The 21974-nt window shown below is 43.4% G+C and overlaps 1 protein-coding gene across 2 annotated transcripts in view; it reads right to left on the minus strand.

Annotated features, from left to right (window-relative positions):
• Window positions 1–20981, minus strand: part of KCNMB1 (potassium calcium-activated channel subfamily M regulatory beta subunit 1) — a 475157-nt gene extending 454176 nt beyond the window's left edge. Inside the window, exon 1 of one of the 2 annotated variants that reach the window (XM_068277414.1) lies at window positions 20821–20981. The gene's annotated coding sequence lies outside the window, so the exon portion shown is untranslated. The remainder of the gene's footprint in view (window positions 1–20820) is intronic. The other variant, XM_068277413.1, reaches the window with a different exon arrangement.
• Between the last annotated feature and the right edge of the window lie 993 nt (window positions 20982–21974).

The raw sequence follows: 21974 nt of genomic DNA on the forward strand, positions 1-21974 counted from the left end.
TACATCCAAACCATGAAAAAAAAACCTCCCACTCCATCCCTCCAAATCTTTTTTTAATTCAGCCTAATAATGGAATATAATTCAGGGAATATAATCTCGACAGATCACTAGGTAGAATTATTCCTAAATATTTAATGACCTCTTTTCTAAAAGGGAATGCAAAGTTACTCTCTACCAAACTCAAAACTCCTGGTGTCAATGACACATTCAGTGCTTCAGACTTAGTCATATTGACCTTGAAATTTGAAAAAGACACCAGAGGTTCCGAAATATAAAACAAAATATCATCTGCAAAAGCTGATATCTTATGTTCCTCATTTCCAACCTTGACCCCGTGAATATTCTCAGACCCCCTACCAGTACACAAAAAAACTTTCAAGGTCAAAATAAAAATAACTGGTGACAAGGGACATCCCTGTCTCCTTCCATTCGACAAGGAGCAGGCATCAGACAGGGCACCATTCGCTCTTACTCTTGCAGTTGGACTAGAATAAAGTGCACCCACCCATTTTAGCATGTTCTCTCCCAATCCCACAAATCTTAGAGCAGACATAATAAAATCCCAATTCCCCCTGTTGAATGCCTTCTCCGCATCCGTCGACAATACCATCATAGGAACCTTCTTCACCAAAGACCATTTAAATAATGCAATCGCCCTTGCCACATTATCCCTCCCATCCCTCCCTGGCACAAACCCCACCTGGTCTCCTTTAACTACTAACCTCAACCACGGCTTAATTCTCTCTACTAGAATTTTAGCAAAAACCTTTATATCCAAATTCAGTAATGATATAGGCCTGTAACTTTGACATAAAGCCGGATCTTTTCCACTCTTATGAATAACTGTTATACGAGCCTCAAACACATCTTTAGGCACTAATTTACTATCTTTAAAGGGACTCCGATCTCTAAATAAAAATGAAATTGCTACTCACCTGGGGCTTTCTGCAGCCCAGTGTAGGTCGGGAAGTCCCACAGTGGCATCCTGGCTCTTCTCCTAGGCAGTGCAGTTTCTAGGCTAAAATGCACCCAGGGCGAGGGTGTAAAAATTGCGCCCCCCCCCGGAGCAAGGTATGGGTGCCCGCATTATAGGTTTGCCAGGTCTAGTTGCACTTAGTATAGGTCCCCCCAGTATAGGTAGCCAAGAATAGGTACCCCAGTATAGGTAGCCAGCTATAGGTCCCCCCAGTATAGGTAGCCAGGCATAGGTGAGCCAGTATAGTTGCCCCCACTATAGGTTAGCCAGGTAGGTGCCTCCAGTATAGGTAGCCAGTATAGTTGCCCCAGTATAGGTTAGATAGGCAGGCGCCCTCGGTATAAGTTAGATAGGTAGGTGCCCCAGTACAGGTTAGCTAGGTAGGTGCCTCTAATATAGGTAGCCAGAATAGTTGCCCCCAGCATAGGTTAGATAGGTAGGTGCCCCCAATATAGGTTATTTAGGTAGGTGTCTACAATATAGGTAGCCAGTATAGTTGCCACCTGTATAGGCTAGCTAGGTAGGTAGGTAGGTGCCCCCAATACAGGTTAGATAAGTGCCCCCAGTATAGGTTAGATAGGTAGCTGCCCCCCCAGTATAGGTTAGATAGGTAGCTGCCCCCCCCAGTATAGGTTAGATAGGTAGCTGCCCCCCAGTATAGGTTAGATAGGTAGGTGCCCCCCAGTATAGGTTAGATTAGGTAGCTCCCCCCCAGTATAGGCTAGATTAGACAGGTGCCCCCCAGTATAGGTTAGATAGGTAGCTGTCCCCCAGTATAGGTTAGATTAGGTAGCTGCCCCTAAGTATAGGTTAGATTAGGTAGGTAGCTGCCCCCAGTGTAGGTTAGATAGGTAGCTGCCCCCCAGTGTAGGTTAGATAGGTAGCTGCCCCCCAGTGTAGGTTAGATAGGTAGGTGCCCCCCAGTATAGGTTAGATTAGGTAGCTCCCCCCCCCCAGTATAGGCTAGATTAGACAGGTGCCCCCCAGTTAAGGTTAGATAGGTAGCTGCCCCCCAGTATAGGTTAGATTAGGTAGCTGCCTCCCAGTATAGGTTAGATAGGTAGCTGCTCTCCAGTGTAGGTTAGATAGGTAGCTGCCCCCCAGTGTAGGTTAGATTAGGTAGGTGCCCCCCAAAATAGGTTAGATAGGTAGCTGCCCCACAGTGTATGTTAGGTAGGTAGCTGCCCCCCAGTGTAGGTTAATTAGGTAGGTGCCCCCCAGTATAGGTTAGATAGGTAGCTGCCCCACAATGTTGGTTAGATAGGTAGCTGCCCCCCAGTGTAGGTTAGATTAGGTAGCTGCCCCCCAGTGTAGGTTAGATAGGTAGCTGCCCCCCAGTGTACGTTAGATTAGGTAGGTGCCCCCCAGTATAGGTTAGATAGGTAGCTGCCCCACAGTGTTGGTTAGATAGGTAGATGCCCCCCAGTGTAGGTTAGATTAGGTAGGTGCCCCCCAGAGTAGGTTAGATTAGGTAGCTGCCCCCCAGTATAGGTTAGATAGGTAGCTGCCCCCCAGTGTAGGTTAGATTAGGTAGGTGCCCCCCCAGTATAGGTTAGATTAGGTAGCTGCCCCCCAGTATAGGTTAGATAGGTAGCTGCCCCCCAGCGTAGGTTAGATTAGGTAGGTGCCCCCCCAGCGTAGGTTAGATAGGTAGCTGTCCCCCATAATGGAGGGGGGAGCCGCGGGGAGGGCAGCCCGACCTCTCCCTCCCTCTCCTGGGCGGCCCTCCGTGCTCCCCCCTCAGACGCATACTCAGGCAGGAAGCGCCGCTGTTTACAACTCACCTCCCTGGCTCCAAGCGCCGCTCTCTCGCCGCCGGTCTTTTCCTCTCTGCCTACACGCTGATACACACGCTGCTTCCGGAAGCGTGTGTGTATCAGCGTGTATACAGAGAGGAGACCTGCGGCGAGAGAGCAGTGCTTGGAGCCAGGGAGGTGAGATGTACACAGCGGCGCTTCCTGTCTGAGTATGCGTCTGAGGGGGGAGCACGGAGGGCGGCCCAGGAGAGGGAGGGAGAGGTCGGGCTGCCCTCCCCGCGGCTCCGGCTCCCCCCTCCATTACAGCGCCCCCCTCCCAACAGCGCCCAGGGCGGCGGCACGTCCCACACGACCCAAGAAACGGGCATGCTCCTAGGCCCCGCTCAAAAATGGCTGCCCGGCGGCTCCCGGCGACACTGGGACCAAGTGTCGGGCTCCTTCTTCCTCATACATCACGGCTGTCATCACCATGCCGGCCGCCTCGCGTCATCACGGCGGCTGACATGACAGTACGGCGCATGCGTGCTTTAATCGTGCATGTGCCGTACTGTCACGCCGGCCGCCGTGATGACACACACATGTATAGTACACACGCTGCTTCCTGCTAAACAGTGAGCGGCGATTGGAACCAGGGAGTTGAGTAGCTGTAAATAACGCTTCCCTACGCTAATTACTTTGCAGTCAGAGGGGGGAGAACGGAGGGCGGCCTGGGGAGAGGAAGGGAGGGAAAGGTCGGGCTGCCCTCCCCGCAGCTGCGACTCCCCCTTCCATTACAGCGCCCCCCCTCCTTCTGTGCTCAGGGCTACCGCACGGCTGCACGGCCCCTAGAAACGGGCCTGGTCCTGGTGACTTACCTACCTTCATGGCCTTTATCATAGCTAACACTTCCTCCTCACTTATTTCCTTTTCCATTATATCTCTATTTTCCTGTGATATTTTAACCATTCCAGATTCCTCTAAATATAGGTCCCCTTATCAAAATCCTTAGACCCATTTTTCGGAAGACCATATAATGAGAAATAATACTCTTTAATAACATTTGCTATTTTGTGTGCCTGCATTTCCACAGCCCCTTTATCATCCATAATCTTAGGAATATATGAACTTTTTCTTTGCCCTTTTATACTATATGAAAATATGAAACTATACTATAGTTTCTATATGAAAATACTCCACTATTGTTTTTTTTATCTTATCTTTAACTTCTAAATCATCTAGAAGATTGCAATTGAGTCTCCAATGCCATTTACGCCTATTTCTAACCATCAAATCTAAATCAAACCACACAGGTGCATGATCTGAAATACAGGGGCGTAGCAATAGGGGGTGCAGCGGTAGCGACCGCATAAGGGCCCTTGGGCCAGAGGGGCCCCGAAGGGCCCTCCCTCAACTACAGTATTAGTTCTCTATTGGTCCTGTGCTCATAATAATCACTTCTATATATACATTGAGTAGTGGTAAACATTAACAAGCTCTTCCCCATCCCCTTCTTGCACCTCTGACACTGTAGTTGCCATTGGCAGGTTTTGGTGCGCCATATCAATTGTTATGTATAGAGTGCCTGGGGGGCCCCATTGTAAAACTCGCATCGGGGCTCACAGCTCCTTAGCTACACCACTGCTGAAATAGTTATATTTCCTATTCCCGCACCTTTTACTATATCCAAAAAAAAATGTTCCAAGAACAACAGATCTATCCTTGTACATATTTTGAGAACATGCAAAAAAAACCGAATAGTCCTTCACAGAAGGAAAAAGCGCTCTCCACACATCTATAAGATGAACACTCTGAAAAACCTTTTTAATAAATTTATTAGCTACTGCCGTAATACTCCTAGAACCCGATGACACATCCGTTTTAGGATCAGAAACCCAATTACAATCCACTCCAAAAACCATACATAAACCCCTCTAGTTGTTCAAGAACCAATCTAAAAAAGGTAGGCTGTGATCCATTAGGTGCATAGATATTAAAGAAAACGTTCTGGGGTAGTGAGCCCCTATCGGTGCGATCTGGCCACCCAACAGTCACTCGGCTGCTCCCATTGAAATCCACTAGATAAGTATACAAAAAAGAAAAGAGAGGGAGCGCTCTGAGATTTCCAGTATTAAGAAGGAAGATTGCAATAGGACAGGTCTCACCTGGTATTTGTATGGCTGGCACAGCGTACTCAGCCACGGTGAGCTTGTGTCCCACTTTTGCCTAGCCGGGGACCGGGCTTCCCGTCTCGGCAAGGCGGATGTGACGTCACTTTGTCCCAGAGCTCCTCGCAGCTGTTACTACGGAGATCAGGACGCTGGCTCTAACACACGCTAGATGGCGTGGTGAGCGGCGTCAGATTCTCCGCACAGAGGTGGATAGTATGCGGAAATAATAATAAAAAGGTGCAATAGCTCAAACACTTAGGGACTTTAAAATGAAAAGGATTTTTAATAAGGGGCATAAAAGACAACGCGTTTCGCGGAGGGACACCCTCCGCTTTTTCAAGTCATACTCATGACTTGAAAAAGCGGGGGGTGTCCCTCCGCGAAAGTCGTTGTCTTTTATGCCCCTTATTAAAAATCCTTTTCATTTTAAAGTCCCTAAGTGTTTGAGCTATTGCACCTTTTTATTATTATTTCCGCATACTATCCACCTCTGTGCGGAGAATCTGACGCCGCTCACCACGCCATCTAGCGTGTGTTAGAGCCAGCGTCCTGATCTCCGTAGTAACAGCTGCGAGGAGCTCTGGGACAAAGTGACGTCACATCCGCCTTGCCGAGACGGGAAGCCCGGTCCCCGGCTAGGCAAAAGTGGGACACAAGCTCACCGTGGCTGAGTACGCTGTGCCAGCCATACAAATACCAGGTGAGACCTGTCCTATTGCAATCTTCCTTCTTAATACTGGAAATCTCAGAGCGCTCCCTCTCTTTTCTTTTTTGTATAGATATTAAAGACACTGAAGCGAAAAAAATATATATGATATAATGAATTGGTTGTGTACTATGAATAATTACTAGATTAGCAGCAAAGAAAATATTCTCATATTTTTATTTTCAGGTATATAGTGTTTTTCTAACATTGCATCATTCTCTAATATGTGCAGATTACACAGCACTCAGCATTCAAAATGATTCTTTCAGAGCAGTCTGTGAACTAATGACCTCTCCTCTGGCAGAGGAAAAGTAAAAAATTAACTAACAGTTGAGATAATAAAAGTCAGAAAACAGCCCTCTCCACGACTTTGAAAGTCGTAGAGCTTAATGGGTTTTTTTTTTATAGAGATAACAACTGGAATTTCTTAAATCTTCCTGTACTGGAAACAATTAGACTGATGTATCTGATCTTAATGTTTTATTTCTTAGCTGTACTACACATACAAATCATAATATCATAATTTTTTTTTTTCGCTTCAGTGTCTCTTTAACAAAAGTATAAACTTGACCAATTAATTGACCCTTCAAAAAAATAAATCTACCCATCTCATCACTCTTTCTATCCAAAAAATACAAACAGACAGGTTTTACTCACCGCTATCGCAACCCCTTTAGCCTTTTTGATCGGGGAGTTTGAGAAATACCACCTATCAAATATGGACAAGGGCATACCCGGAATCCTATCACCACAAAAATGAGTCTCCTGCAAAAAAAGGATCTGGGGTTTAAAGGGGAACTGAAGAGAGAGGTATATGGAGGCTGTCATGTTTATTTCCTTTTAGACAATACCAGTTGCCTGGCAGCCCTGCTGATCCTCTGCCTCTAATACTATTAGCCATAGCCCCTGAACAAGCATGCAGCAGATCAGGTGTTTCAGTGGTTCAGACTTATAAGTCTGATCTGACAAGACTAGCTGCATGCTTGTTTCTGGTTTTAATCAGATACTACTGCAGAGAAATAGACCAGCAGGGCTGCCAGGCAACTGGTATTGATTAAAAGGAAATAAACATGACAGCCTCCATATACCTCTCTCTTCAGTTCCCCTTTAAGTCTATGTAACTCCATCCACAATTTCCCCCTCTTAACTGGAGAACCTAGGCCCTTAACATTGTAAGAGAGAATCCTTGAATTATCACTTTTCTGAGACATCTAACATATACTCCATTAATTGTTTAGAGGAGACCAGAAGGTGAAGAGAAAAAAAACAAAATAACAAAACATATATAAAAAAAATAAATAAATAAAAAATACATAACACACACACAAAAAAACAAAACAATTGTCCACTCAGGACACCCCCCACCAGAGAACTCCCTTCTCTTAATCTCCATTCCCCTAGAGAACCCTCCTAGAGCTTTGAAAAGGCTCAGCAGCCCCCACCCCCACCAGGAACCCTTCCTTTCTAATTAACCATTCTAATTTTTAAATAACCTTCATAATCCTCTGCAGGTGCTCTGCTTGCTATAACTGAATTGCTGTTGTTTATCCCCTGCTTATTGCCTGAAGAAGTGGGCTGTGCCCGCGAAACGCGTTGCATCTTTGGGGTATTTTCAATAAATGTGTATATCTATACATTTACAGTCCTTGGTGTCTGCTTTAACGGAGGCGAGTCCACCACTTCCTCCCAGCAATTTTTTAAAAATTTTATGTACTTTTATCCTTCTGGCGCCTCTGTTCACCTACCAATATATTTGAGTCCACCCAAGGTGGAGGGGTGATCTACCCCCTTTCTTCCTATCTACAGAGAGCGACTTCTTAATCCTGAGTGAGGACAGGTCTAATCTCCTCACCTGCCTAATGAGTGGTTACCTAGGTGGTAACCCGTGTTTGTGAGTATTACCATCTCACTGTTTCATTTATCCAATCAATGTTGACATACTACACCATATTGGGCTCTCGATTTCTCTTCAACTATACTTCAGACACAGTTTTTCCAGCTTTTCTACCCTACCCTCCACAACCGCAACTCTCTGACCAATACTCATCACCTCATTTTTAATTTCCATCATTTCCATATTGAACAATTTTCAAACGTTCAATAAAAACTTCCATATCAGACAAAGTTGGCAGAGATTTCACCCGTTCCTTTTAATTTTCCTCCTCCTCCTCACCAGACAGAGTTTTCCTCTTCCTTTTTCAGGGCTTTTAGCAGATTACCTTATTACCATACTCATTACCAGTGCCACCATCTTCCCCAGGGGATTCTATGGGAGTCTCCTCCATTCTTTCTCCGCACCCACCAGATTTTTTAGATTTCACCTCCATAAAACCACGAATGTCCCCTGTTTGTGAGCAGCTGTCACTCTTCCCTTTCTGCTTCTCATGTGTCATATTGAACAAAATCGCAACAGGATACATACACAGTCCGTTATTACCAAATTCTGGCGATCACCAATATATAATTATTTGCAGCATATGTCCTATAGAGCAAAACTTCTCGCCAATCGCACCAAAGTACATACACAGTCTGCTGCCACCAATTTTGACATCCACCAGTAATGTAGATACTTGCAGGCTCAACACCTCTATGCTGCAGCTATCTTGAGTAGTCACAGCAGACAGCGCTAGTCTGTCACCCAGCAGCCAATCCTCCTTGCTCCACGGGTCCTCTCTCTGTCTCCCAGCAGACCAGCAAACCAATCCGCCTTGTGCTCACACTTTTTCCAGGCTTTCCAACAGGATTCCGGCCAAGATACAGGTCAGAAACGCCGCCGCCACAACACATGTAGCATTCCTCATCTTACTTCCTGGTGAGGGGGCGGGTCAGGTCGTGCCTCTCAGCCCGTCAGTGTGCCACCTCCGCCTCGCTCATCTCTCGTCAAGAATCTTGTCCTACTAGTACATGATAAGTAGGTTTGCAACTTGCTCAGACATAGCCAAATAAAAACTGTAACAATCTGGTTCAATGTCAAGATGTACCATCTATGTGCTCAGAGCTCTGTAGAACAGTTACTTATATAACAATGTTCTATTGTTCTGAATATGATCTCCAAACAACTGCAAACACTAACAGCAATTTGGGCTTCGTCCCACCGCTGCCTACAAATGTGACGTCCAGCCCCATAAACCCGTCTAACTTACTCCAGTACCATCAGGGATTAATCACCTCCAATGGCTTGTAAGATTGTGAGCGAGCTGACGTTAAAAGACCGGTTGCTGGGTTGTCAGGTAATAATGTGACAATGTGCGCCAATCCTGTCTAATCTAGCACTGTTACCATTTAGGGAATAGTCACATTCGATGGCTTGAAATATGGTGAAAAGGCTGACGTCAAAGATTGGTCGCACCGCTGCCGACAATGTGGCGTATGTGCAGTCACCCTCCAATTCCTGTTCCCTTTGCCGCAGTTTACCATTCAGCCTCAGACCCCATGGAAATCCTGAAGGCAGTCAGCACTGCAGGCAAAGTAACCTTTTAGATTGGTTGGTGAGTCCACACACAGTCCAATTATGATTGTATGTACAATCAATACAATCTATGATCTCGTATAGAGACCAGGTCGCTGCCACCAATCCGCAATTAAACGTGCAAATATGCTAAGTCTAGCTCTAGCTAAATCCTGTAGATAAAAGTATTAATTCACAACCTTTCTAGAGATGGCAAAACTAACGATATTAATATCAAAATGGTTATGGCAACATCTCTCAGGATACGTGAACCTTTTGTGGAGATTTTCAGAACAGCACTTAGATGAACGATTTTTAATAATTTATTTAAAGAAATAATGCTGAATCAAATATAGCAATTGAAACAAATGGATACAGTAATAATAAGAATTCAATGTGAAAATAATAACTGATTATAGTCTGAGCAAAGTTACCGTAAGTCCTTTTTGATAATAAGTCCAACCAAAGATATAAAGTCCAATTAGAAGTCCATGGATAAAGCCAATCCTAGATGTTGTATGGATGGCTGGGCTCTCTCTGCCTGTGTTCAACAGGTTTTTTAACCCTTACTCTGCCAGAGGGTGTGGATGGTAATGAAAGATATCCCCCCACCCTTAGCAATCTGACCTCAGGCTGAAGTCCGTCCCCTATTGTCTTAGGGACCAAATTGGGTATGTTCTCCAATTAGGTCAAAACTCGGAGGATATCAGACATATCATATAAAAAACAGAATTTTACATTCCGTCATCATGCTCTGAACCAATCGATATCAAACTCATTTGGGGTAACACCTTCTCTGTCTAGGGACTAGATATCTCAGGCTGTGAGGCAGCTAGGTGATCGATTAACATCTCAGAAGGCGTGCTGTATTTGTTGCATGATGCACTGTGAATTGTGGACCACTGGGCCCCAGCGGTTTCGCAATATCCATCGAATTATGGAATCATTTGGAATTATCAAAGTCTAATTAAGGGACATGTCACTGCGTTTCTACAGGACAGGCTACGTGCAGGAAATTGGCCACTTAAAGATGTTATGAGGGGGTCTGGTTGTCCAGGCATCCCCTTATCTTTACTAGAATGCGGAATCTTCCTGGGGGAGCTTTATTGACCTTTTGATAGATTTTTTCCTGTGTAGCAGAGGTCTGCTTTGAAATAAACACTGTTTTGTAAAAGCAGGCTAATGAATTAAAGATCATATTTTTGGGTGCATTTTTGTATGATTGCGCAGATGGCACATTTCTGCCGGTGAACCTGACCATTACACTGGTACCTTGGCACCTACCATTTCCGAGCTCTGCAACCATCATTAATTACATGGAGCTGCATGTGGGACTCTGGAGTGTTAACTATCACACAGGACTGCATTTTCATGTCACCCAGCTTGAGAGGCCCTGTCGGTCTCATACTGACTGTGATCCAGATCTGCTGCAGCCAGACTTCATTGCTTTGATTGTTGACACTGTGTCTCAGTATCCTGGAAATGTCCGGTCACATTTTCAACCTTGAGATCTGTATGGACTGTACAGCTTTCCCACAATTTACATGTTGGCTTGGCTATTATACTGAGCACTCAGAATGCTGTCATAATCTATGACACTGGATTCTATCTTGGGTATAATGCAGTTCACTTGCTGGAGATGCTCCCATGCATTGTGTATCCATTTTAAGGCTGGTTTGGACTCCATGACACTGGCTGTTGTTGTTGGCTTTTTGTGAACTGTTTATTTCTGCTTAGCTTTACTTATTTAATTCGATCTGCGATTGGGATCGTCCGACACATACTGTATGTTCCTATGCAGGAACTACATGTGATTTGCATGACTATTCAGAGCTGTGAGAGGTTTGGGGACTGCAGCCCCTGGTGCCTTCCTTTGTGCATTTGGTGGACTATTAATGGGGGGGGGGGGGGTGAATGTCATTTTGAGTTTTTAGAGCTACATGCAAGATTTAATAAAGTTGTTATATTCTCGTGCACCCAAGAGCCAGTCCTTTTTCTTCTTTTTTGACTGCCATATTTCTTTTTTTTTGTAAAATAACATTTTTTTTAAGACATGATACAAATAAACCATGAAGAAGCATCAAAAGATAAACTAAACATGGAGTAAATAATGATCATGTCCACAAAGATAGAAAAGTATAGCAGCTTCTCAATCTGGACATTCAAACAAACTCTAGGTCATCATAGATCACTAATATGTGATGTGAGCCATAGCCACATAAAGAATAAAGATATGTTCAACTGGAGGCTTAATCACAATAGTAAAAATGGAGTAATAACTAAGTTGTAAAAAAGAAAGGAGAGTATAAAAGAAATGAAGTAGGCCGTATTGGTTTGTCTCTTGGGTTGGTTTGGGCTTAGCTTAGATAGGCCCCATGCGCATATAAGGAACATATTAAATTTTTTTTTTTTTTTTTTTTTTTTTTTCTTTCAAACTCAGTACACACACCCAGATTCATGAGTAATCAGTTACATGGGGCATTAGCAATTTCTATTCTTGCCATACCCCTAAACTGAAATGTGTAATCATCATAGTTTATACATCGTAGATTGGTAAGAGCTAAATAAGCATCTCTGTAATTTTCTTCATCATTAAGCTCTTATTTCTCAGAATTACATGACTGTTGCTGGGACAATTATCTATTTATCCTTCTCATACCACAATCATATACATGAGCCCCGTCAACATCCTGTATATACTCCTCTCATCTCTCCAACCTCTCTTTTGAAGGGTATCTGTACCTTGCAACAGACATACGCGTCCCAAACGTACCACTCACAGTCACCCCGTCATCCATTCCCTCCCCGGGGCCCCCCTTCCCACCCCAATACCATCCAGTACCGCCCCCCTCCGGCCCCAACAACATTCCCCAGTGACTCCCAATTCTCAGCTCATTCACTCCCCAGGGTAAACCTAACCGAGATTAGCTGTAAGACTTCTCCATATTTCTTCTACCTTATTCGTAGTTCCCAGCTCCATGTTCTTACACAGATCGTCCATCCTAGCAAACCATTCTCCTATATCTAGCCTAGACGGATTTTTCCAGTTGTTAGCGATAATACTTTTGGCAACAATCGTGCCATATTCTTTAATCAGAGAGCATCCAAGGCTTTCTTTTTTAGCTGTATAACTAAGAATTGCTTCCTTCGGAGTAAGTTCAAATTTTTCTTTTAGCAATCTCTCAGCCAAGAGGATGATATCATCCCAAAATTTTTTAACTATCGGGCACTGCCACCACATATGTAAGGTACCTCCGTCCCCCTGTCCACACCTCCAGCACATCACCTTGCGGTTTGCAAACTTACCAACACGGGATGGTGTCATGTACCATCTACCAATTGTTTTAAATTGAATCAATTGTAATCTTGGATCTTGGATTTTAAAAGTATTTACCCATATTTGTGGCCATAACCCTTCCAGACTGGACCCCAGGTCAATTTCCCATTTTCTGCAATATGCAGGGAAGTCCTGGTCATATTCTGCTGCGCAGATATCTGCGTATAAGCTGGAAATGGATTTATTCATTTTTTTTCCCAGATAAAAGTGTCTCTCAAAATTATTCAGCTCCCTCCTCTGAACCACCCTCGAGGCAAACTTATAGAAGAAACTATGTATCTGGGAGAAACCCCAAAAACCAATCTGGTCATTACACTCAAGAATCGATCTAATTCCCAGCGTGGGGTTTCCCCCAATATTTACAACACGTGTTTCACGACTTATATTATGTTTACCAAACCAAGCTGGGTCAAGACCTGGGGGAAAGTCTGGGTTATCTCGTAGGGTTATCAAGGGGGAAAACCCTGTTTTTTTTTGCCATTTCTCAATTATCCAGAGTAATGATTTCAGGGTTGGTTTAATCAACGGATGGGACGATATATTATATACTTTATTGATATTTTTAATGATCCAAGTAAAGACAAGATCAAAATCTGATTCTTCCTCCTCTAGCCGCGGCCATATCTTGTTCTCTACACCAGTGGTGGTCTCCATTTTCCATTCTAGAATTCTTGTCAGATGTACACTTTTGTAATAGTTATATAAATTTGGAGCGGCAAGTCCGCCCTGGTCTTTTCTTTTCATGACTAGTTTATAATTTATTCTGTGCTTAGCATTGTTCCAGATAAAATTCTGGAATATCTTGTGCCAGTTCTGGAACCATATATTAGGGATGGCTATTGGTAGACTCTGCAACAAAAAGATAAGTTTAGGGAGGATCAACATTTTAATAATGTTAATCCTACCAATTAGGTTGAAACACGGACGGTCCCAAGATCTCAGCTTTTTTTTACATTCACCTACTATTTTCAAAAAGTTATTTTTAAAAAGCGAATCAAGATTGCTGGTAAGGTTAATACCTAAGTATTTAATTGCATGATTATTACCCTTAAACTCACTACTCTGTTTTATCTCCTCCATGAGTTCTACCGAACAGCCTATGTTTAGAATCTCTGTTTTTTCTTTATTCAGTTTAAAATTTGAATATTTTGCAAAAAAATTAAGTTTATCTCGACATTTTATTGTTGAATTAAGTGGGTCCGTCAGAGTTAGAAGTAAATCGTCGGCATAGGCCAGGATCTTCATCTCACCTTGCTTAGTTTTTATACCTCTAATTTCATCATCCTGTTGAATAGCTTGAATAATTGTTTCAATGCCAAGATTAAATAGAATGGGGGACAAGGGACATCCTTGCCTAACCCCGTTTGAGATAGGAAAAGTGTGATCAAGCTGATTATTTACCTTGACACTTGAACTTTGGTTTTTATAAAGTTTCTTCAAGTTCCCAATAAATATTGGGCCTAGTCCAAATTCCACCAGCACTGCAAAGATAAAGCTTCTCGATATACGGTCAAATGCTTTTTCAGCGTCCACTGCAATCATCACTGCAGCCTCCCCTCTATTTCTACACCTGTGAATCAGATCAATTGCAGTGTATATGTTATCTTTAGTTTGTTTATTTTTAATAAAACCTGATTGTTGATTCCCCAAAAGATGACTAATTATTTTATTTAATCTATTTGCTAATATTTTGGCGTAAATTTTTACGTCACAATTTATGAGGGATATAGGTCGAAATTGGGCACAACTTGGGTTCGGTTTATCCCCTTTTGGAATTAGGGTTATGGTAGCTCGGTTTGATTCGTTAGAGAAAATTACGGAGTTCTCGTCATCATTCACAAGCCTACAAAAAAGGGGTGCCAAGATGTCCGCAAATGATTGATAAAATTCGGCATTAAAACCGTCAGGGCCTAGGCATTTTTTTTTGGGAAGCTCCCTTACAGTGCTGAAGAATTCGGCCGGAGATATCGGGGATTCTAGTTCTGCTTTATCATTCAAGCTTACCTTTGGGAGGTTTATTTTGTCTAGGAAGTTTTTTGGATTTAGCAGGCCCGATTCGTCCATATTGTATAGTTCCTTGTAAAAATTAGAAAACTCACCTGAGATCTGTTTAGTATCATGGATTATATTACCTTTTTTATCGGTTATATGGTGAATAAATTTGGATCTTCCTTTATCTTTCAGGAGGTTAGCTAGGACTTTCCCCGATTTGTTTTTCCCCAATGTATATCGTTTTTTTAATTTTCTCTGTTTCTGATGAACATTTGTTATTCAGGAGACCATTAAGTTCTGTTGTAAATTAGGAACATATTAAATTATAGAAGAGACCTTAGGACTCATAAAACAGATCTTGGACATCTCCATATGCATAACAGGAGTTAAATGATGAAGGGGTGAATAAATTGTACATGTCCTTAAAGCGGTTTAAAACTCTGAAAATGTTTTCGACAAAAATGTGTTTTCCTACTTATTATAACCCATACAATTATCATATTTGCTTTTGTGCACAAGTATTATTATTCATTTAGACATTATAACTTCCCAAAGTTCAGTTAATTTATTTTTAAAGCTGCTGGTGCGTTTTATTCACAACTGTTGTAATTCTGTTGTGAATGCAGCCACCAGTGATTTCTGACCTGTGTTTCACTCCAGGACTCATCAGCTGAAGTCCTGCACAGTGTAACGATTGGGGAATTAATTCCGTGGTCAGCGCACAGGAGGCGCGCTGACATTGCGGAAATCCTCCACAAGCGTGTAATTTGATAGAACCCAGCTATGGTGCTATGCACCTGTAGAGGGAAATTCCCACCGGCAGAGGGAGCTATGGAGTGCAGACGAACACCGCCTCTGCACTGCCACAGATGCCAATGGGAATTGTACGAGTTGAAGCAATGTAGGGCAAGATAGCCCTTAAAGAGAAAGAGCACAGAGACAGAATGTATGTGTGTCCACCAATCTAGTCGCCACCCAGCGACGGTGAACACACAACAACAGAAATGAAGTGGGAACACAATCCCCAAAGTGGTGATTGCCAATAGCGACACAAGACCGAACTAGACAGAGCACAAGTGTAGCAAGAAAGACATAGCAAATAACAAAGAGCAGAACATCAAGGAAAATAACAAACGCTAGCTAAACGCGAACACCGCACTCATTCGCAACAGCGAATGCGGTTAAGACACGATCACCGTGCGTTAGACGCCCAGTGATAAGCGTGCCACCCTAACTAACAAAAGTAACACTAACACGAAATAGAGAACGCGAACGCTTGCTAAACGGTTACCTCACCGAGCCCACAGCAAGCGTTCGCACCAGACAAGACAGAGAGGAGGAGCAGCCAGCAGCAACCGCAGCTCTGGCCTACTCCCAGACAGAATACAGAAGGAACCACCGCTTCTTTCTACCGCTAGAGCGAATGCGATCCAGACAGACAGACAGATGGGGCTACCAGTAGCAACCGCTGCTCTGGCTAGCACCCCTAAGGCAGAATACAGAAGGAACCACTGCCCCTACCGTGAGGGCAAATGCAATCCAAACAGACAGACAGATGGGGCTACCAGTAGCAACCGCTGCTCTGACTAGCACCCCTAAGGCAGATGGAGCAGCCAGTAGCAACCGCTGCTCTGGCTTACACTCCTAAGGCAGATGGAGCAGCCAGTAGCAACTGTTGCTCTGGCTTACACTCCCAGACAGACAGAACGATTTCCTGTCGACCCCCGCTGGCGACAAGACAATCGCGACAGAGAGACAGAACTAGGCAATACAGATAATACAACCTGACTGCACTAGAAGGGATGCCTAGTGCAGTCCCATGGAATTACTCTAAGATAATCTTAGCAAACAATAGCAAGGATGATATTCCAGGAGAGTTAGCAGGAACAAACCATCATGACCAGCAAGGAATTCGGGGAAGAAATGGCTTTTATACTGCAAGCCATCAGAAGAAGCAGCTAAGCAATTTGCATGACAAGTATATGCAAATTCCTCACCAGCAGAGCAACTCTGAAACTTGCAAAGCAAATACAGGTCTCTTTTCCAGAGACCTGCAGCCCTCAGACCCAAAGAATGGACAAACAGCTGTCTGCTCGTGCAGACAGCTGAGCAGATCATTACACACAGCCAGATAATGTTTACATAAATGTATCAAGTAAAGAATGTGTACACAAGATAAGCTTAACAGCAGTTCCAATGTGGGTTCTCCCTGCAGAAGAAATAGTCAGCCATGTGATGTAACCCTTTGAATACTGTTTTACAAAAAAAAAAAACCATTGTGTTAGTATATTATATGCTGTAAATAATCGTTTAGAGCAAAGAAGAAATGCTGGGTTATATTCTGCTTTAAGGTGGTGTGATATTTATTTCCTTTTAGACAATACCAGTTGACTGGCTGTCCTGCTGATCCTCTGTCTTCAATACTTTCAGCCAAACACCCTAAACAAGCATGCAGCAGATCAGCTGCTTCTGACACTATTACTATGTACCTAAGTTGCCAGAGAAATGTATATGTTTTCCTGTCGTATTTCTTTTGGTTAATTTATTAGCATACCATTTAGTAATCCTGAGCCCCCCAAATGCCAAATGTTGCAACAATAACTAATAAATATCACTATGGCCATCAAATAATAAATGCAGCAAACGTTACCTCTGACACATACAATGAGGCAAACATTACCTCCAATACATGCAATGAGGCAAATGTTACTTCCAACACATGAAATGCAGCAAACTTTACCTCAAACACATGCAATGAGGCAAACATTACCTCCGACCAGGGCTGGATTTACCATAAGGCACTGTACGCACGTGCCTACAGGCTCCTAAAGATAGAGAGGCGGCTCACATCCCTCCCTTAGCTCCTCCTTCAATATACATGAGTCCCAAGTGGAAAATAATAGGAAGGTTACTCACCTAGCTCTTGACCTCCTCCGGAGGGGGCACCTCCTGTAGCTACCTATGATGGGCAAGGGAAGTAAGGGAGAAGGGAAAGCTGGGCCAGCCAGAATACCTGCGGTGCGGTTCAGCAACGGTTTGTAGTTTCATGGAGGGCAAAATTTGGGGCGCCAGGACATCTGTGCCTATAGGCTCATGTGATATAAATACAGGCCTGCCTCCGACACATGAAATGCAGCAAATTATACCCCCAACACATGCATTGAGTCAAACGTTACCTCTGACACATGAAATGCAGCAAACGTGAAATTCAGTAAACATTACCTCCCACACATGAAATACAGCAAACATGTGAAATGTGGCAAAAGGGTACCTCTGACACATGTGGAATGCACATACATTAGCAACCATATATAAAATGCAGTAAATGTTACCTAAGACATAATTGCATCAAACGTTCCCCCCACTGGGGTGGGAAGAAGACACTGGGTGGGAGGATGGTGACACTGGATAGGGAGGGTGACACTTGATGGGGAGGGTGATACTGGGTGGGAGGAGGGTGACACTGGGTGCGGAGGGTGACACTGAGGGGTGGGCAGGGTGACATTGGGTGAGGAGGGTGACACTGAGGGGGAGTGACACTGGGTAGGGAGGGTGACATTGGGTGGGAGAAAGGGACACTGGGTGGAAGGAGGGTGGCACTGAGTGGGAAGGGTGACACTGTGTGGGAGGAGAGTGACACTGGGAGGGCAGGGTGACAGTGAGTGGGAGGAGGGTGACATTGGGGGTGAGGATGACACTGCATGGGAGGAGGGTGACACTGATTATACGTGTCATGCTGGGAAACAGGAAGTGGAGAGGAGCCTGCTGTCAAGAAGAAGCATGGACGCAATGAGCAGGTGAGAGATTTACAAAATGCACCGCTGCACCAGTACTCTGAAAAGTGACACAGAAGGCGGGCCCTGGAGAGAGAGGGAGGGATGATGTCATCCCCTCCTCCCACATCCCCAGATTATGCACCACTTGAGACCCACTGCAGGCTGGTGCCTTAATCATTTGTGCCACTGCTGGGTATCACCCCTTCTTTGGTAACAACCCAGTGCGGCTTGCTCCCCGCCCCATACAATTCCACTGATACTAAGCAGTGTTAAATTCATTTACAAAATACATATATATAAAAAGTAAAAAAACTCATCTACACGTTATCATTGACATACACTCACCTGAAGGATTATTAGGAACATCATACTAATACGGAGTTTGACCCCTTTTCACCTTCAGAACTGCCTTAATTTTACGTGGCATTGATTCAACAAGGTGCTGAAAGCATTCTTTAGAAATGTTGGCCCATATTGATAGGATAGCATCTTGCAGTTGATGGAGATTTGTGGGATGCACATCCAAAGTAAGAAGCTCCCATTCCATCACATCCCAAAGATGCTCTATTGGGTTGAGATCTGGTGACTGTGGGGGCCATTTTAGTACAGTGAACTCATTATCATGTTCAAGAAACCAATTTGGAATGATTCAAGCTTTGTGTCATGGTGCATTATCCTGCTGGAAGTAGTCATCAGAGGATGGGTACATGGTGGTCATGAAGGGAAGGACATGGTCATTTGTGGCATTTAAACGATGCCCAATTGGCACTAAGGGGCCTAAAGTGTGCCAAGAAAACATCCTCCACACCATTACACCACCACCAGCAGCCTGCACAGTAGTAACAAGGCATGATGGATCCATGTTTTCATTCTGTTTACGCCAAATTCTGACTCTATCGAGACTCATCAGACCAGGCAACATTTTTCCAGTCTTCAGCTGTCCAACTTTAGTGAGCTCATGCAAATTGTAGCCTCTTTTTCCTATTTGTAGTGGAGATGAGTGGTATCCGGTGGGGTCTTCTACTGTTGTAACCCATCCGACTCAAGGTTGTGCATGTTGTGGTTTCACAAATGCTTTGCTGCATACCTCGGTTGTAACGAGTGGTTATTTCAGTCAACGTTGCTCTTCTATCAGCTTGAATCAGTTGGCCCATTCTCCTCTGACCTCTAGCATCAACAAGGCATTTTCGCCCACAGGACTGCCACATACTGGATGTTTTTCCCTCACACCATTCTTTGTAAACCCTAGAAATGATTGTGCGTGAAAATCCCAGTAACTGAGCAGATTGTGAAATACTCAGACCGGCCCCTCTGGCACCAACAACCATGCCACCCTCAAAATTGCTTAAATCACCTTTCTTTCCCATTCTGACATTCAGTTTGGAGTTCAGGAGATTGTCTTGACCTAAATGCATTGAAGCAACTGCCATGTGATTGGTTGATTAGATAAGTGCATTAATGAGAAACAGGTGTTCCTAATAATCCTTTAGGTGAGTGTATTTTCTATCATACTTAATAAATTCATCACTAGAGAAAAAGCTTGTATGCTGCAATTTGTTTAAAAGGGTTAAAGAACAAGCAACACCCATGCTAATCTAGAAATAAAAAACACATATATAAGTAGATAAATACTACTTCTACTTGCATAACAGATGTATTGTGCTATCCACGTACTGATTCCTGTGAATTTTATAAAGGAAAAGCAGAAAATCCTATTCTAGGCAGTAACCATCTTGCCAAGCTAATGCTGACATCATATCCTCCCTGACTCTTGTTTTCCCCCCTCCCTTCTCCCAGAGTCTTCAGACACTCCCACTGAGGTGTATACTAGGAACTACACTGTCTTATGCTCCAATCGCTGAGTCACCTCAGCCTTGCTTGTGAACTCAAGTAATCAGAGGGTGTGTCAGATAAGAAGATGGCAGGGAAATAAATGGAAGAGGAGGAATATATTATAGATAAAAAGAACCCCCAGCTTTCAACTCTTTGGCACTGTTTGGCACTAGGGCCAGTAATCAGTAATAACTCCAAACCATAACAGCAGAAAAAGTTTTGCAAGTTTTGAATGCAGGATTAGCATGTATATCACTTAATAAACTCGGATCAGTTGCTGTTGAAATTTGATTTTTATGGTGACAATACCGCTTTAAGAGAAAATACTAAATATAGTATAGCAGAATTTACTTTTTATTAACTCGACTACTTTGGCTACAGATGGAACCGAACTGAGATTTTTTTTCATTATTAATTATATACATACGTTCAGTAATGTACCAAACAGTAGAAAGATGTTATGATTGGTATTTATAATGTCTGCATAATTAATTCTTATAGTTCCTATGTTTTTCAACCTTTTAAAGGTAGTCTCTATTGGAGATAAATAATGACATGCTAATTTTCCAAGTTTACTGCAAATTAGTTGCAAATAGCATTCAGCTTGAAAGTGTGTCAAAATCAGGAGCTACTGAGTTTGCATGGCTCAGTTGAGTGTTATTTGTAATAAATTTGCTTGAAAAATCACTATCTCATCGATCATCTGTAGTCAGTATTTTTGCATTTTAAAAGACCCTAGAGTTCCCTCCAAATAAAGTTTAATAGCCTATAATGCATACATACATAAGGATAGCATAGGAATAAAGGTTTCAGGAATACCTATAAAAATGTAACAAAAGTATACTTACGATTTGAAGAAGTGATTTATCTCTGCTCATAAAGTACAGGAAATTGAGTGTTCTGTCCCATGAAAGAACTGAACAAGTAACCAGGATGCTGTAGTCTATCTTCTCTGTGTTTTCATTATACACAGCACTCTCCTGCTCTTCTTTTGACCATAAATAGTAAGGTATGAACCCATGATTGGTTTCAGAGTTCTGGGCCTCCTGCTATCAGACAGTTAAAGTTTTGTTGCTAATGTCAAAATAAAAAAAATAAAAAACTGTTGACGGTTGATTCCATGCACTGTTCTTGCAATTGCAAACTGCTTTTCCCAACCATCAATATACTTGCACACAATTTTTTATGTGTTCTTATTTTTCCCTTGCAAACTGGCAAAACTAATTATTGAACCACTTCAGGTTCCAGAGTTTTTACCCTTTAATGTTCCTGACAATTTTAGCATTTCAGCTGTGTCGCTATTGATACAGCAATGACTTTTACAATACTTATACCATCAAAATGACATATATGTATATTTTGGGGTTTATAGCATTGGCTTTCTTTGGGCAATATTGTTTTCCCTGAATTCCTAAATTTTATAGTCATTCTACCAGAGCAGGATAATCCACCAGGCAACCTAGGCAGGTGCCTGGGGCCTAATGGGTGTCAATGGGTCCTTCTGCCACCTATTCTGACCTTTCTCCACTTCAGCTTACCAAAAGGATCACAAGGGGGTGCCAAATCTACTATCTTGTCTAGGGCGCCATTACATCTTAATCCATATTTGCATTCTACATAGAAGCATGGTCAGCCGGCAATGTAAGTAGAAGTGTCTCGCACAGCTTCTGTCGTGATCCTGTAACCGCCAATCCTGCAGGCTCCACCCGATCCTGCAAAGCTGCTCCAGAGCTGTGAGGGGAAATTGTCAGGAGCAGGCCACTACCATTTGAGCTGAAAACTAGTCCGCAATGCATCCAAAAAAGGGCAGAGAAGACTCAGGCCTAACAGGAGCTCCTCGCAGACAAGAAGGCGCTGACCCACCTAATGCTGACCAACAGAGGCAGGTGAGTGAGATCCAGTAAGGTGGCCCAGAAACTGGAAATGCCCTCAGAAACACAAGGTATGATGGGGACATTCTGGAGGAAAGTGGGGAGGCAGTGTTGCAAAGCCAAGGGCAGCA

Source organism: Hyperolius riggenbachi, chromosome 3, assembly GCF_040937935.1.
Source record: "Hyperolius riggenbachi isolate aHypRig1 chromosome 3, aHypRig1.pri, whole genome shotgun sequence".
Taxonomy (NCBI): Eukaryota; Metazoa; Chordata; class Amphibia; order Anura; family Hyperoliidae; genus Hyperolius; species Hyperolius riggenbachi.